Source organism: Melozone crissalis, unplaced genomic scaffold (assembly GCF_028551555.1).
Source record: "Melozone crissalis strain CALT ecotype California unplaced genomic scaffold, PUWL_Pcris_2 ptg000006l_1, whole genome shotgun sequence".
Classification (NCBI taxonomy): Eukaryota; Metazoa; Chordata; class Aves; order Passeriformes; family Passerellidae; genus Melozone; species Melozone crissalis.
The window spans coordinates 45726339-45742692 of NW_026535784.1; positions in this window are offsets into that span (position 1 = coordinate 45726339).

A 16354-nucleotide genomic window follows, 5' to 3' on the forward strand; every position below is an offset into this window, starting at 1 on the left:
TCAAGTACCTCAGATACTGATTAAACACAGAATGAACAGAATTACTGTCACTGAAAAAAACTGGCTTGCAAAAGTAAAGAGGAAATACTAAAACCACAAAAGGTCAATTCATTTATAAAGACCACAGAATTCTCCTTCAAGTAATAAAGTTCTATGATAATGAAAAATTTTTATAATAATAATAGCAAAATAATTTGGGGGAAATAGACTACAGACAGTAAATCACACACGGCTGCACACATTGTTCTGTTTCTGGAAAATGAAAACCTAAGTCAAGTTTTGGGGAATCTGAACTTCAGATGTGGTTCTGGGTTTTTAGTTTCTTCTCCCCCATAAGCTAAGTGATTAGACTGCTCTTGATTATACACTCTGATCTCTGCAGCTAACATGACATCTCCTCCTTGTCAGGTTTGACAAGCACATTTTCAACAGCAGCACTGATTTCACTTTTATTTAGGTTTCCAAGGCAGATAATCTCACAGTGTTGTCAGTGGTGACTGTAAAATTGTGTTATTCAAACATACCTGAAAAAAAAAAAAAGTATTTCAAATGCCAGAAGGAATACATTATAAAAAGCCACAAAACAACCAATTTTCTTTCTCCTCCTTCACAATGCCTATTTGAAATTCTCCACAAGTGCCAAAAATCACAATGAAACTGTATCATATTTCATTCATCTTTGCATTATGACCCATTCTAATACTCTTCACTCATCAAGGTGAATTCTTTTCAGCTTTAAAGAATTTATCTGTAGGCAACTCAAAGTAAAACAAAATTTGGATTTTTCGAGTTGGTTGCAGTTTCACTGCACTGTAACAATTGCTAGCTCTTGCTCTGCCCTAGTTTTGGCCAGGACAGGGTTAATTTTTACAGTGCCCAGGAGGGGAGCATGCCTAAGGCTGGGATATTATTTGATAGTACCTCACAGTCATGGTCATGGTCAGGAGTAAGGGACTCTCACTCCCAGGGAGAAGGGTGTTCCCTCCATGAGGAAAAACGGTGATGGGAAAAATGGTCCATTTTTGTTTCATTTTATGTGTAAATAATTTCCTTATTTTGTTTTCATATCTCATTGCTGTTTCCAGTAAATTGTTCTTACCTCAACCCATGATCTTTGCCTTTTGTGCTTTCAATGGGAGGGGGAGGCTCAGGGACCAGCAGCACCATTTCAGCAGGACTACTAAATTGGAGAACACTACTCCTAAACCATGACATGCTCATGAAGTTGATGGAAAACAGACCAATTTAATTTTTAATTTCTGTTATTTTCTTAGATACTTCCATCTACAATGTCTCTCACACCTGAAGAATTAAAACATGAAAGAGGCCACTCTCTCACTGACCACTGCTCTGCTACACGGATGGGCCATGCTGGCATAAGGGCTTTATGTGCTTAAGAACAGTTTTCACACCCAAGCACCATTTAAGGGTCCAACCTCACTGAATGCTGAATCAACCCACAGTAATTAACAATACACTTGAACTGCAGAACCAAATGATATTTGTTTGGTGAAAACAAATATGTAAGAGCATTGCACTCCTTGTGCATTAATGAATGTGTGTGAAATATTTGATTATGCATGAACTCACTATTTATGAATGTGGCCAGAGGAAAGTGCCTCCTAGCTTAGAAGGGATGGGGTGGGAAAAGAAGACTGAATGCACAGTGGGCCCTTCTGGAGGTGCATTATTAACTCTCCACCACATTCCTGTTTACAGGCATACTCTTGCTCTTTCAGCATGCCATTGCTTACCTTTGACTCTAAGGGTCTTTGTTTCCAAGCAATAAATATTTTGGACTCCAGGGAGCAGACAGGAAGATCATACATGACTCCAAAAAATCCTTCACTGTTGATAGATTATTGTAAGCACTTATTCATTATTAGCTGAAATGCTGCTGATTGCACACTTAATAAATAGCCTATTTGTTCTTTCCAACTGAAGCAATACTGTAAGAGGACTTTTGAAGAGAAGACCATTAAAATCATAAAGATGATCACACAGCAGGTAATTTGCAGAATGTGGTTTCAGTTTTCTATTCATTGCAACACAATCAACAAATGCTGCATCAAAATTTCTGCTGCTTCCAAAAAATTTTTGTGTAGAGCCAGGTACGCATACCCCTTAAAATGAAGTTTTCAAGAAACAAGGCATTGAGGTGAACTATAACTGCACTTGTGTAGCTCTATAACAAAGGAGCCTAAAAAAATTCCTGTCTTCTTTGGGCAAAAACAGCAGCCTTGGCTCTCCCTAGCCAATAATAATAAATGTTGCCCTGAAGCTCAAGACAACAAACAAGGTGAAGACTCCACTTTGCTGCAAAGCTCCAGCAAGTTGTCAGCACAAAAGGCATACAACTGAGCATTCCACCTTCTCCCCTTTTTGTTCTTATAACGAGCCTAATCTCATTTAGAACAGGAAAATATTCACACTGAAAGTTCTTTTGTCTTAAGTCAGTCTGTATAAATATTTTCACCTATGCCCTCAATCATTGTTAATTAATCACTGCTTTTAAGACCACACTTAATAAACTATGTGCAAGTTAACTGTATCTTAATGGCTACAAGAAGGAAAACAATCACAATTTAAATTGCTTAAAAGGATTCCACACAATTAAGTGTGGAAGTGGATTAGAAACATATTGTACAGGAGGAAGAGATTAACTGGGAAGGAAGAGACAGAAATATTCAAAACATATGACTGAATAGTTAAATTTTAAAAAGCACCAATTATGCTCAGCAGTTATAGTTAATTTGCAAGCCTGACATATATAAAAGCTAATACTTAAGTGATCCATACCTGTAATAAAAGCAACTATATCACAAACATGCAATCTTCTATTTCAGTATTAAAAAGTCCTGAAACAATAGAATATCCAAATGTTTCCAAAACACTTCTGAAAAAATCATGTGCAGAGCTTGTACTCAAGCACAGTAAAACAATACCTATATGAATAACAAGGGGAAAACATCTTTAATAGTGCCTGTTTCTTTATGGCATTGTGTGGCAGTGTCACTGGAGCACAGGTGGGCACAAATGAGCTGAACATTAACAACAGTGAGTTTACTTAGGCTCTGCAGTCCATCATTACTTCACTTTATCACTTTGGCTAAAAAAAACAACTACAACAAAAAGCAAACAAGCCACATCCATTTCAGCCTGTGTTACTTAATGTGTGCAGCTATTTTTGAACTTCACCATTGGGCAGCTCACTGACTCAAAGGTGCTGATGGTTTGTTTTCATTGACTGTGAGAGTAAATTATGCCGCATGTCTAGAAATGCATCTCTCATAGGTGCCTCATTTTATTTCTGATGTTGGACTTTGCTGAACAGCTGCATGCCTGCCCTCACAGCTGGATGCAAGCTGCTGGACAGCTATACTACTCATAGCAGAAGGAAAACAGAGGTAATGATATGCAGTGAATTTGGCTTGTTTGAATCAGACTAAATATTTGGATTAGAGTCCAATTTTTTATAATATATATTGCAGGCATATGTGTGACAAGAGGAGAAATATAACATAAAAGAATAAGAATTACTCCAAATGCATGGGAAAGGCAAACTAACTACCTAAGTGTTTCTCAGACAAATGCAATTGATTCCTTTCTTGCAGTCCTAATAGAATTAATTTTCTAGTAGAGCTGGTAACTGCAGTCTGGCATGCCTCAAGTATTGTGGAAGCTTTGATTTGATCACTGTGACTTACGTCCTCATTTCCCCAGCTACACTTTGTCCACGCACTTTCCTTTTCTTCACACAATGAATGTAGTAATGTAAACATCAATGCAATATATTCTAATGTGTCAGAGTCCCCTGATTTAAGATTTAGTGCTACTGTGACAGATGTTATCCTTGGTTATGTTATCCAGAAAAAAATCTCACACTTACTCTGCTGTTGATGACAGCTATAGAACTACACAGAGTTTACACTAATCTAACAGCAACTTTTTCTATAACCTTATCATAAATCATGTCAACAGCAGCAAGACTTCATGGCAAGTTCTGATCCTTCTATACTGTCAAGCTTCCTTCTTCTGAAGAGCCAAGATTCCAAATGCAGCAGGGACAGGGAGCACACTGGGAACGGGAAATCTGAACGAGCTCTGAGATGTGCCATCTAACCGGAGACTGTTTGACCCATTCTACAGTTAGTCATTGATCCACTTAAAGAGATCACATGAAAATTGGAGATTAAGTACCACCACCATTTTGAAATAGGTTTCAAATCAGCTTTATATTATACTACTGCTCTTCATTTTACATTCTCAGACCCTCCCATGAGAAGAAAGAGTTCTAACGAGAAGATGACTGTCATTTATATGAACACAAAGTAAATCAAAGTGCTACACAACATGAGAAAGCAACTGCTGAAACATTCCAAAAGCTATGCTGGGAACAACAAAAAGAATTTTAATGCTATCTCAATTACTCTTAAGTATTCACATTATCTAGGAATGCACAACGTGTTAATTAATGAAAGGCTGCCCTTACTTTTTTTAAACTAAGTTTTCCACTCTGTCATCATTGTGGTTCAAGTCTGAAAACGGTACTACATTTCTTTATCATGGAAAGGATAATTTCTTATAATATTTTCAGATCAGCCCAATAAATTGTTTGGTCACTTCTGATAAGAAATAAGATAGCAATTTTTAAGACAAAACTCCAAATTGTATTTACTATTTCATATAACCACCCAACAGTTGATGTTTTAAGGCACCTTGGAGAGAATTTAATGCAGCCATCCTGCAGGGCCACATGGATCAGGTTTCTGAGGGCTTTGGTTGGATATTGAGCATTTACAGGGATGGAGACTCCACACCCTCTCTAGGCAACTTTTGCCAGAGTTTGAGCACCCTCATAATAAAAAGTTTCCTTTCTCCCTTACGTTTAAACAGAATTTCCTGTATTTCAGCTTGAGCCCATTGTCTCTCTCCATGACTGCACACCACTGAGAAGAGCCTGACTACATCCTGCTGGCACCCTCCTTTCAGATATTGTACACACCAGTGAGGTCCTCCTGAGCCTCCTCTTCTCCAAGCTGAACAGTCCCAGCTCTCAATCCTTCCCATAGGACAGATGCTCTGGTCCCCTAAATATCTTCATGCTGCCTTCCCTGGACTAGTTCCACTATGTCCACATGTTTCATGTGTGAGAGAACCCAGCAGTGGCCCAAGAGCCCCAGATGTGGCTTGGCTCAGCACTGCTGAACCAAAGTGCAGGATCCCCTCCTGAACCTGCTGGCAGCAGTGCCCAGTGCAGCTCTTGGCTCTCCTGGCCACCAGGGCTCATTGATGGCTCACGTTTATGTTGCTGCCTCAACCTTTCCTATTCTCTGAGTTACTGTTCTGTCAATTTTGCTTATTCTTCAGTGCTGATTATATGAGTTTTACTGGTTTGTGAGTTACCTCATACTAGTGAAAATTCCTCTCATTAGTCAAACAGAATCATTTAGTTATTATTTCATATAACCACACAACAGTTGAGGTTTTAAGGCACCTTGGAGAGAATTTAATGCAGCCATCCTGCAGGGCTGGAATCTTTTAATCTTAATCTTGGTGGGTTTTCTTCTAAAAAAGCAAAAAGCTATGGAAAAGAGCAGGTGGACTGACAACAAAATAATCATCCAAAATATGCTAGAGACATCAAAAATGCATCTGATCTAAATTATGGATTTGAAAATCAGGCAGAAAGAAGAAACATCTTAGGAAATGAATGGAAAAACTTTTACTGTGTAGTACAATTTTTTGGTTGACCACAAATCATAATTTATTCAGTCAGGTATGGATATTTCCAGAATTATTCACAGTTTTGGCTCATTCTCCATCGCTCTTCCCAACATGCTTTTTGCAAAAGGATAAAATGAAATGAAGACAAATCCATGTGTTCTGTTAAATTATTAAAAATGAGACTTCAAAGTTTTAGAAGTCATTGCCTATTTCCTTTAAAATACAAATATTTGTTTACAATTTTCCTGCATTATACCTATATCACTCCCAAATCTTTAGTGACTGGTTACTAACTGAAAAAAATGTCAAAAAAAGAGTAAAAGCTATTCTGAGTCCCATTTCACATAGCTGCAAACTGATTTCATGGCAAGAGTGACCATGTGGCAAGAAAGCCAGTTACGGCCCATGGGGTTAAGAAATGAAGCCATCACACATCTCTCTCTCCCTGTAGTTATGTACCTGATTAAAAGCTGATTAACACAAGCAAGCAAATTTTGTCCAGCTATCTGGGAAGCTAGCAGCATAGGAAAGTATGTGTGTGCAGTCTTCCTGCAGCTCAAAAAGCCACAACTAGTAAATGTAAAGAGAACTCAATACTTTGACCCTCTGTATATTTTTCAGACAATTTCTAGCTGCATTGCAGAAACATAGCGTCTTTGTGCTTCCAAGCAGCACAGGAGTTAGGCTGGAATTGGTCAATGGCAATTGAACATTACAAATGGATGGACTTACAGATGTTCATTGTGGTCACAAAATCCTGGTGGGAAAGCAGTCTCTGAGGAATACTGTATTAATCTCTCACACAGAATTTAAGAAATGCTCAAGCTGTAGGAGTCAGAAGAAATTGGGCACTCAAAAGTGAGGGCCCGTAAAAACAATTCATGGCATCATCTGTTGTGCCATATATCAGCTTCACAGAACCTCTGTCAAAAACCTGGGTGTCTCATCTCTCCTGCAGCAAACACACATGGCTCAGCCAGATGTGCAGTTTTCAGCTTTGGTGCAAGTGGACAAGACGGTGTCAGCACAAAAACATTGAGCTGGGAGGAAGAGAGATGGCATTTTTCAACAGAAAAACACTGGAGGAATAAAAATAATATAATAATAAAAATTTTTCAAGACTAGGAAATATTTTCCCTTTTACTCTTTATTCTAAGAACACTTTGCTTAGCAGTCATGAGGGTTTTAAAATCATTAAGACAGTTAGCCAAGCCTGACACTCGGCTGGTATTTTACCTACTGCAAAACACAAGAACAGAGAATGTAAAAGCCAGCATCTGGCTGGCTTTTAAACTTCTGGTTGAACATGATAAATTGCTACTTTATTTTCTGACTGTAAACTTTCATCATTAAACTAAAAATAAAGCAGCTCAAAGATTAGCTACAAATAAGCAAAATTCTGAATGAAAACATGCTGCTAATGATTTATAGGTTAACTATTTTGTCTGGAAATGTTTTGTTTTTATTTTTCCTAAGGAATAAATATGCAAGCATGCAAGGAGTCATGTGTTTTTAAAATAAGACAGCATATCTTAAACTTAGAGTTTTCTGCAACCAGAAGCTGAGACAGAGGAAAATAACTTTAGTCATAATATCTTGTGATAGAAAGGTGTTTGGGATTATTATGCTCCCTTCCAATGAAACAAAGATATGGAGCCCAAAGGAAAAATGTCAGATACTTAACACAACTGGAGCCAGAAGGTTTCAAATCTCTACAAAATGTCACTGATTAGATAACACATGCCTAACTGGACAAAAGCACTTCTATCTCCTCTAAAATAAAAACTGAGACAAGAGAAGAACAGAGAGGATTAACACTAGAAAAAGAAGAGAAAGATTTAGTCACCCTGATGGAAGAGAAGCAAACTGCCCAGAAGAAGAGGCTCAAAGATTCTTCAAAGGCAGCTGAAGAATTTGGAATTAATGAATTTACTAAGAGAAAAAGAGTAACACCAATCAACTTAGCCACAATTAATATGGGAGAAGAGTGATTTAAAGCATTTAATTCCCAGCCAAGAAAGAGAAGCATGCATAAAGAATGGGTCAGTTTTTGAAACCACAAGGTGTGCATGGCTGTGGGAAAGAGTGAGACTCCTATAGTACTAAATGAGGATACATGATGAAGAATATTCAAGGAGAAGAAAAAATTTTACAAGTTTTCTGGAAGAAAAAAAAAATCATTGAAGAGTTTGCAAAAGGAAAACATTTAAAAAAATGGATTATCATATATGTGCCAGAATTCCCATTTTACAGCAACTAGAAGTATCTACTAACTTACATGGAGAAGAAAAAAGAAAGGAATTCTGCTAAAGTAGAGAAATGAAGATAGCTGCTAAAACCCAGAAATGAAACATTTGTCAAGAGGATACAGACAAGGGCAAGAGATAAATGTTGCAGAACTCTTCTTGGAAAAAGTTAAAATAATATAAGCTATATTTACCTTTCATTTATCAAAGAGAACAAATTCTGTGGATTTTATTTCAATCTTTACAACATTCAGAGTAGTTCCATGAAAACTCATGTGTACTTACAGACCAAGCAGATTCCATGTCAATCTCACTGGTCCCTTAATTTTTGATGCTGCTATTTTATCATCACAAAGCCATTCAGGTTCAACAGATTGGCTTTCAAACTAGTTAAATTGCCTAAAATATTGAATATTGCTTATTATTATTAGCCTAGATTTGGCAAAAGTCAACGAGATTACACTACAAGCTACATATATCAGAATTTATATTTTTGAATTTCTACCACACATGCCTAAAATTATGTCAGGGAGGCGCCAGTTCCAATGTTCAGACTCCCTGTACATGATACACTGCAGTGTAATTTACAGCAGACTTTGCACATTAAGCTTTCATGGTGGTAGCTGAGTGTTTCATTACTTTTTAAAGAGAGATTTGGATGACACTGATTTGTCCCACATACACAGTCCTTACACATAACTACCCATGTTAGTGTCTCTCTGCTGATTCAGGTCACGTTTTCTGCTTTTCTCCTTGACTTTTCTTGGCCAAAGGTGCCGTTCATTTGCTTATATCAGACCTTCACCTTATACTTTGGCATGTCACCATATATATCAGTATTTCAGCTCCTAAGCAATACTTCATACTCTAATTACATTGGTTTGCTTCTCCACCCTTGTGCACCAACACATTGTGCTTTAATCAAGGATTGAAAACAACCTCTCCACCCACTCAGCCAGCCAAATGCCAAAGTGTCGCCAGATTTCTCAGCTTTCTTTTGGCTGCAAAATGATCTTCCAAACACGAACGGGCAGTAAGCATCATAGCTGGCTTCTCATGTTTGCAAGCAAGTAAACAATTCTTTGGATACCTCTTCAGCTGCATAGATGTGTGCCAAGCTGCAGCAGCTCACGGCTGCTCGTAAGAACCACACTAGATGCACTGAGAGCATCAAGAAGCAGCTGCCTGCAAGGATGAAGCAGCAATGAAAACATCGCTGAATTCAAAGCAGAAGGCTGTCTTCCTCCTCTTTGCTACAGAACACTAGGGTTTAGGTTATTTTCAGGCCAATTTGTCACATCCTATTAGAATGCTGATATCAAGGATATTCCCACCCTGGCACTCATTGCAGTCCTGTGGCAGCATAGCCAGATAAATCCTAGTACTTGCTGGTGGGAAGGGAAAAATTCAGCACACAACACTTGGGAAGGACTCAGAAAAATCAGTCTGTTGGAGGGACACATGTGACATGTGTTGAGGCTAAAGGCTTTGAAGTTACTAAGTGGTATGCAAGATGAAGTGGACCAGCTCACACCAACGGAGACCAAACAAGGCACATGCCGTTCCTATGGAGGCAGAAGAGTAAGGGACACAACGCATGGCACAAAGGCAGCATCTGACAAAACACACTTCTCCCTCACACCTTTCTTTCCTCTCTCATTTTTGGTCCATGTGTAGATTTAACACAGAAGCATGTCTTTTTTTCATGTCCAAATCCAAGCCCTCATCAGTCACTGCCTCTGAACACAACAGGAAGAACACCAGCCTAACTATTTTTCACTCTAGCACTTAGGTACTGGCTACATTTTTCAAGCCCTGGCTTCAGCCTCGCTCTCTGGTCCAGTTCCTTGAGACGACACGACAGCTCACTCACACCTCATTCTGCAATGTGCAGAGAGAACTATTTGTTCTCTTGCTGCAGGGGCGTAAAAGCCAAACTGTCTTGGGACTCCAGGGCAGCCCGAGGCTCACCCTGCACCTACAGCCTCCAGCAACAGCTGGCATTGGCATAGCTCAATAAAAACAGAAAAGACGCCTAAGACAATTAAACAAATTGATGATCTTGCTACTGAACTTTGGTGCTTTAATAATACTTATTGCTTGAGAGGAGGTAAATCTTTCGAAGATGGGTAAAGGCACTACAGTTATCACGCAGGGCTCGGTGCAGAGAAAAGAGACTGCTCAGCATGTTACTGCCCACCACACCTGAGCAAAACACAACTAAGAGAATGTCAGCTAAAAACTAGCCCAAGTAAACAGGTTTTATATGAGGCATCTTGTGAGTGGAGGAGTGGAAAGGCAACAGCTCCACCGTTTCCACAGTGTCCCTGTGGAAGGACTTGGGAGTACCTTGAGCCTGATAATCTCCATGCCCAAGGGCACCCACACAGCCTCCTGGCATTGCAACCCAATTCCCCTCAGCACATGTAGGACCCTCAGTGAGTCTGAAAGCAGTATTTGTCCTTATATATTGTACAAGAAAGCTGAGTACTCCTTACAGATGCCCCGCTCTCAACCCCAGAGCAGAGAGGGGTTTTCTTTGACCACTATTCGATAGTCTGCTGGTACTGAATCTAGTCCCCAAAATCATTCAATAAGCTGTTTTTCTTCAATCTGTGCTAATAAAACTATACAACACCATAAACATTTTCCACAGTGGACTCCAAGATGTTTGGTGCTCTAGCTGGAAACACTGCTCCTTTTGTTTTTACATTACAGCAGATCCTTTTAGACACACTTCCCGTCAAGCCACCGAATATTTTTGTCTTTTATTTTCTGCAAGAAGAGCCCTAGAGCCCTTTTGAAATTTAAGCAAGAGACTTATGACCAGCTATTGGGTGACTATTATCACTACAGATCTAAGAACATTACAAAATCAGACTCATCAGAATAGCAGAGCAATGGCCAGGGAACAATTTTCCCTTCTGTAACTGCTCCAATACACAGGCAGATCACACCAGGAAGATCAGCATTAACAGGAGCTGCAGGACCCACATCTCAAGTGGGGAGAGAGAAACAGACTCCACAGAGAGCAAAATTTCCTTTCCATCAAACATTTAAGCTAAAGCTAAGGAAAGGAATAAAGCAACTACCCTGATAAGCTTTGTCAGTCAGTGTCTATTAATCTTATTAATTGAACATATTCTCCCTTTCTGCCCCATGATTAAAAAGTGCAGGGCAGGTAAAGCAGGAGTAGAAATATGACATATGAAATCCAGCAAAGCACCATGCCCATGCTGCTGCAGGCTTGTCTGTTGAAGGGCTGACAGAAATTCCCATGTTTCATATAGGCAAAGTTTACAGGGAGAGGCAATATCTTTTATTAGACCAACTGATACAGTTGGAAAAAACAGACAAGCTTCTGGGCATAGATAGCCTTTCCTGAAGGAAGATTTGTCTGTCTGAAGCATCTGTTTTTTCCAACTATATTGGTTCATCTAATAAAAGATATTACCTCTCTGGGCAAATCCTGCCCCCCCTCACGAGTCTGAATATTGTGGCTGTGGCAGCAATACCATTACAATTACTTTAGTACTGATGGTTTGCAGTACAGACTTCTGCATTTGGTCTAACAGGCATCTACTCATTTCACAGGGAAAAGGCTACCATTTTCAAAGGCAATAGCTTATTATAGATTATATTCACTGCCAACATGGGCCAGTGTAAAGCTGATGGTGATGAAGGCAAAAAATATCCCCACACTCAAAACCATTCCAGGTCCTGTTATTACTAAACATTTTGGGAAGTGACACTTTCACGTGTGAACTACACTCTAAAGGGTTTATCATGAGGATGCACATTTAAAAAGCAGAGAGAAAAACACAGAAACCAGTAAAGCCTTTCAAGCACTGTGGGCCTCAAGATAGGTCTTTGAGCCTTACATACTTTGATGTTCTGAGTCCTGGTGGAAGGGATGAAGCAGCTGTCTGACCCGCTGCATGGGCAGGCACTGCTGCTAGGAGATGCACAGACACCTGAAAGATCATGTTCAGCTCACTGAGACATACTTTTCGTTCCATCGTCTGCCACTGAGTTTAGCACAAATCTAATTGAAAAGCATTCGTACTGCAAATGAGAAAAATCAGTTCTTACCCTCAATTTAAAATACACTGGTATTTATTATAAAAAGGGCCATGTTTAGCTACTCTTCACTGCTTTCTCAGGTGAGCAGATTCACTGTAAAAAGGGTGTCAATAAGAAAGCCACAGTTAAATAATTTTTCAGTGAATTACATTTTGTGGACATATGCTATTACCAAGACATATTCTGAGTTTTATTTCAAACACCTATGAAGCAAAATGCAAAACATTTTCCATGACTTGTCTGAAGAATGGTAGAAATTTTTATTACAGATTTGCTTGCATTCAAATTACAAATGAATGATCCATGTTACTGTTTGACTCAGTGGTGTAAGTATAGATCAGCCACATTAATTTCAGTGGAATTTCTCTACAGTTTTGCCTTGCCACACAAGTTTGAATGGATGTGGTAATTATTATAAAATCACTTGACATTTTATATATCATAATTCTTATGTATCAATGACTGCAAAATTGTTTTTCACCACAAAGTGTTTCATCTCTACAGGAGGGTTGATGTTTTGCATTTTTTAAATAAAAATAACAGCTAAAAATAAATGTATTTTGTAAGCAGAATTTTTATAAGCTGATCTGGCAAATATTTATCTCTAACATATATTTAAAACCTCTTAATACATATTTATGCAAATATCAGTTACTTTCTGAAACCTTCTTTTAGGGGTAGGAAGTGGAAAAACGATTTTTTAAGAAGTTTATTTACAGAAATGAACTAACAAAACAATCCACAGCCTGATTACACACCTGAAATAGGCTAGACTGACCAGAAATGCAATAGCACAGAACTATAATTTTGAAAATGATATGGGGGTTGAGAGAAGGGGGAGGAAGAAATTAATTTCTGCATGCTTCAAAAAAGAAAAAAACCAGTAAGCTAAAATCTGTACACTCAGTCCCTACAGCTTTCCCCACACTGGGAATTTTAGAGTTATGAGTAACACTTTTTCCTCAAAGCAGAAGTGGTATGATAAGAACTACAGTCTCAAAATATTTTATACATAACATGCTGTTTCTTCACTTTGCTTTATAACTGCCTGCAAAAACTATGTGAAAGCGAGACACAAATTTTGTTCCACTGAAAATCAGACTTTTACACTCATTTCAATGTAAACAAAAAGGAGAAGACCAAAAAAAAGAGCTTCAGAAATTGGCTAACATTGGAATAAAACTGCATTTTCATTAACCATGCCACCCTGGTGTGAGCTGACCTTCAAAAGGGCTCGTGTGGTTTGAAGCTGTCTTCCCATCCAGGCTGTGGTACAGCCCAGAAGCCACAGATATCAACCATTAGCTGCTCAGTACCATGTTGCATCAAATATTTGAAGGAATGACCTTCTGTAGCCATCACACATTATATATAGTCAGTGCTGGTTTAAACCTTCTGTGATTGTGAAACAGAAGATAATTTTCATGTGCTCTCACATCTGGGCTAATAAAAATTTGCATTAATATTATTTATGTATTATGTGCTCTTCAAGGCTGCTTTAGGACATTAATGGAGGACAGGTCAAGCAGTCTCTCTTGGAGTCCTTAAAAGATGAAGAAGGGCTTGTAACTGATAATTGCCAAAGGCATCAGTTATTCCATTCATGAAAATGTTTCTCTACATGCTCTGCAGAACAGGCACCATTTGATGAACACCACAGACAGGAGCAATGCAGCCATTCCTCATCTAACTTCTCATTGCAAGGTTAGTATTGATTTTCTTGGAGCACTTTTCAATCAGCTCACAGCCACTCACCTGGTGCAGAGACCATCTCCCTGCTTCATAAAGAAGAACAGTATTAACTGCTGCTTTTTTTCCCCCCACACACAGCAGAAAACACACAGGTGACTTATTTGAAAATGGAGGAAGAAGGCACTCCAAAAGACACAGGACTGAGATAACAGCATTAATGGATGATGACTTGTCTCATGGCCATATTACACCCTAAGACTTGTCTGGTCTCTAAGTCAGCCACAGTGTTATGTGTTTCTATTCAGAGCCATGGAAAGGTTAGGTTTTCTTTACACCTGTTGCTTTTGTTGTGTCAAATACAGATATTGAGGCATGAAACACACCAGATGTCATGGCTGGTTTGCACAAGTTGTCTAATAGAAACTAAAACCCCAAGCAAGGTATTTCAGACAGCATGGAATGCAATAATCTAAAGGTCCACATCCCTCTTTGACACCTGTCAGCTGTTTACAGTATTTATAGATGAAGCTAGATAGAAAATTACACATAATGAGATTGATGAACTCCTAGTTCCATGTAATACTTCAGACTCCATGTTAAGTGGCCTCCAAGCCATCCCTGAATGCCAAGATGTGCAGAGAAACAAGAAAGAAGTCTGCTTGACCTGAACTGGAAAGAACTTTAAAACCTCTATGCACAGTCTGCATAAGAATATTAGAGAAAAAAAAAATACAGTAAAATTCTTCATGCAAATTGCCATCTGGGCCAGGAAGCTGAGCACAATACTGTTTTCATCATCTTTAATGATGCACAGTTTAGTTCAGGAGGAGGGGGGAAGGAAATGGGACCAACCTTTGACCAGTATGACAGCAGCATAAGTAATCCCTTATTGCATTATGAAATGATTCATACAAGGAGACCTGTTACATTACTGGCCTGTTAACAGTATCACAGCTCCTTACTTGGACTTTTTTTCATTTTGTTTTACATCAGACAAGCCTGTTGCTGTCATTTGTAAAGAACAGAATAGCTGCTACAGTTTTAATATCAAACACAGGAAAAAAATACACAGCAGCTGTTCATATTTTCTAGGAAGTCTGTTATAATAATGATGTCATGGAAAAAGGCTGGAATCTATTAAAATGGATCAGACAGGCAAGCCATTCAAAACCTCCAAACAATATGCATATACAAGCTGCACTATGTACCTTACATTAAAATAAAAACACACAAATAGGGGAGTTCCTTGAAAATATTATTGAGATCAGGCAATTAAGGTAATTTCATAGATTTACTTCAATAAATTCAGTTTACTACTAGAACTACCCAGTAAAGCAAAATACAAAAGCTACAACCAGCTCACTGTCAATTAAGCTCACTTTCACCTATAAAAGCATTTAAATCTATTTTTAAATCAGTGGCTCAAGCTACATAGGAACAAAGAAACTCTCCCAGCAAAAAACCAGCAGTGAATAGTTTGGAAACTAATAATCCAACTTAGCTTGTGTTTTTCCAGACTCCACCAAATCAACTATGTATGACATCAAATTTTGAAGATTCTGAGTTACACTGATGAGTCTACAAGTAAAGGGCATATATTACAGATGAAGTATTATAAATCTGAGTTCAAGTTAAAAAGACGTTCTTAAATCTCTTCCTTTTCAAACCATCAAATAGATTTTGTACTTGTTAATTAAAAAATACCACACACAAAATCCCAAAATCATTCCATCAGGCCTTCTGAAGAGATCTGTTTGATGACAGCTCTGGTCAGTTTTGCATAAATAAGCTCTACTGCACCCATTATACTCCATATTCAGCTACACTCAACATTACAACTACAGCTGTCTATTAAAAAAAAAAAAAATCAAAACTTACTAAACTTACTATCAGGACTCCAGTCCAAAATTCAAACTGCTAAGCAGAATTAAAACCCCAAAAAACAATGACCCAAACTTCACAGACACTTCCACACTGAGGCCATTAAACACCTCCTCCTGCACATGGGTATGTATGAACAAATTTGAGTTCACACAAGTCTGACTGCCAAACCTGATCCCCACTATCCTGCTCACATTTCCAGTCCCATTAAAAGGCAGAGGTTATGCTTGCACTAAAAGCAATAGGTTAAGCACACAAGTGTCTCTGTGCACTTCTCTAAAGACTCAAAATATTTGAGCCAGGGCACAATAAGATGAGTCTGAATGCCTTATCTTAGGCACCTCACAGTGTTCATAAATTTCCACTTTAAGCTGTTATTGCATATAATAAAATAGCGTTAACATTTCAGATGAACATTCAGGGCAGCTTATAAACTATTCAGTGATTAATGTCCTTGTCTCATGTTTTCAATTTTCATTGCTAGTGGAGGTCATATGTTATGATGTCAGCTTGAATCTAGATTTCCATTTTAAGCAAATTTAATTTAAATTATGATCCTAAGGCATATGGTAACAGACACTTAAAAGTTCCATACTGAGTAAATTTATTCACTCTGCTAATAGGATAGATTTCACATTATGGTGCCACTTACTCATCAAACAAACACAGTTTGGGTGGATGGTCCCAGACAGCAAAGATGCCACAGGTTGAATGTGCAGGAGCAG